Here is a 2,555-nt window from a genome sequence, read left to right on the forward strand (position 1 = left end):
TGGATCCATCAGCTTCTGAGGGCAGACCATCCTGCACATTCATCATTCTTGTTTTTTGTTGATAACTTGTTAATTTCTTGCAGGGAGACTGATGATAAAACTGCACTGCTGCAACTATGTCCCAGTTACCAACTCACAATAGTCGTACCTTGGTTTTCGAACAGAATGCGCTCCAGGAGTCCATTCAACACCTGGAACAGTTCGAAAACCAAGGCACCACTCCAATTGGCTGCAGGAGAGTCCCATCACTCAAGCTCTCTTCTGCTTTCAACTACAGTAACTTTCTCCCAGTGATCATGGCTCTACAACCTCTATGATACAGTAAATCAGGTATTTCCATTATTTCTAATGTGTGTTTTTCTACTGAGCAATGAAGTACATTTTTGCACAGAAGCAGCTTCATCCAAAGTTACTCAGAATTCACAGATTTGTATGCTGACTAGTTGGTTTGCAGATTTGTGTCCTTGATGGCCCATGCTGAATGATACACCTTTTTTTTGTTTTGTTGAAGAGACAGGTGATCTTCAAATTGTTCCATTGTTTTGTTATCTCTAAAGGGAAAAAAGAGTACTAATCAGTAATGTAACCCGTATACTTGGTACAGCCTTATTAATTAATTGCATCAAATAATGCAGCTTCATCACCCACTGTAGTGGGTTGGGATAAACAAGCATCTGCATTGTTGTAACTCACATGGATACACTCATGTCAGCCTTAATAAAGATGTTGAATTCAAGATCCCCTACATAGCCTTCAATCTCTAGATCTCTGCCTGAATCCTTGAAACTGACATTACCATGCCATCTCACATAATGGTTTAGGTGTTATCTGAGAACAGCTAAACCTCTGAAAGCAGTCATTATTTTTACCTGCACTAGCTACTGCAACAGAAGATACCATTTGGATTAAAAGTCCATTCCATTCAGCAACCTGTTCATCAAAATGCAGGGTTTCAGACTTAAGGTCCTACATCAGACACAAATAAGGACTTGGTTTGCAAGTGGAAATGTAGGGCAAGAGAGGACTAGAAGAACAGGACAAATGTGGGAGCACAGTTTGTGCGGTAACCACCTTTTTTCACAGAACAGCATCAGGTTAGTTTCAGTGGATGAACAATGAAAGCACAGCTTTGCTGATGGTACTGCAAGAATCACTTCACAAAAACATGTTCATAGGCCTGGAATCAAGATACCAGCAGATACACTGAGATCAGAAAGGAGTAGAAAGGCTCATTTCTGGGAGTCTGTCTGCACTTGGCTTGCAGCCTGCATTCACTACTGACCCTGCAGGAATATTCTGCTGTTACAAGGCACAGTGGAAGCTGTCATGTGGCCAACATAAAGCACTCTGAATCTTACGGGAAACTTATTAAATACAAATTATATTTTATTAAATTTACAATATATTTTGAAACGTGGTTTGTTCTGAGCTGCCCAGAGCACAATGATTGCAGTGAATTTACAGGGCATGTTTTCTTCATAAAACACACATACAATGCTCCCCACCCCATTCACCAGGCTTGATGAAGATTGCTCCTTTTGCTCCTAGTAATTCCTTTTTTGGATTTTCCCTAATTACAGTAAGACTGCACACACACCATACATTCAAAGCACACTCCAGCCTCCGTCGAAGAATTCTGGCAAGTTATTAAAGGTAATGGGAATTTCAGTGTGTGTGTGCAAACTTTTCCCCTGATTTTTTTTTTTTGGGGGGGAGGGGTGTGCTTTGCTTGAAATGCATGGCTGCGCACACTGCCCAACAGAGCTACCCTACTTATTTTCTAATTTAAGTTTATGAAGTGGCTTTCTTCCACCTACAATCCTATGCAGACCTACTTGCGAGTAAGCCATACTGCACCGAGCAGCATACAGACACAAGCTTGCTTTTTAAAATTTTGCACTCTCATATACGTTGCCCTGGAAACGAAACACACTGAAACATATTGAGGTTTTGCACAGGATCTCACTGCGAACTCACGGCCCACTCCTACACGTGTCTGCTCAGAAGGAAGACCTACGAAGCTACTCCTAGGTAGGTGGAATGGGACTGCAACCTGAACATGAATACTCCTCGCTGGGACCTCTTGACTTACTATCCTAGAGCTGAAAAAGACCTAACGCCCTCAGTGAAGCGCCTGTTGAGGAGCCTAAGCACGCCTCCCCTTCTGAACCCGTCCCCACCCCCTCCGCCGTTCAGGCGGGAAAAGAAAACCCCCAACGGCAGAAGATGGCGGCTCCCTTTCTCGCCTCGTCTCCCCCTCCCTTCTTCCGGGCTCTGCGCGTGCGCCGTGCGCCTCCTCCGACGGCCGTATCCCTCCGCCGCTTCCCCCCTCTTTTGTCCACCGACCGTTTGTGCGGTAAAATAATCCCGCGCCCCGATGAGGGCGAAAGCGCCCCCTCCGGTTCGCAAGCTCGGGGGCGCGGCCCCCTCCCCGTTTCCACAAGGGGAGGGTATTCCTCAGGAGAGGCGCCTCAGCGCGGCCAAAGTGGGTCCTCCGCGCTGGCTCCCCCGCCCCCTCGGGCCTCTCCTCCTTCCTCGCTCGCCTCACTCCTCAC

General features: G+C 46.2%; 1 long non-coding RNA gene across 2 annotated transcripts; it reads right to left on the reverse strand.

Annotated features, from left to right (window-relative positions):
- Positions 1–317: 317 nt before the first annotated feature.
- Positions 318–2,285, reverse strand: LOC310693672. 2 transcript variants are annotated; one of them, XR_014519305.1, is made up of 2 exons: positions 898–2,285; positions 318–551 (listed from the first exon to the last, which is right to left on the reverse strand). It is a non-coding gene; the product is annotated as an uncharacterized lncRNA (long non-coding RNA). The 2 variants fall into 2 exon arrangements; XR_014519306.1 differs by having other exon boundaries at positions 870–2,285.
- Positions 2,286–2,555: the final 270 nt, after the last annotated feature.

Source organism: Podarcis liolepis (assembly GCF_965112155.1).
Source record: "Podarcis liolepis genome assembly, chromosome: 14".
NCBI classification, from domain to species: Eukaryota; Metazoa; Chordata; class Lepidosauria; order Squamata; family Lacertidae; genus Podarcis; species Podarcis liolepis.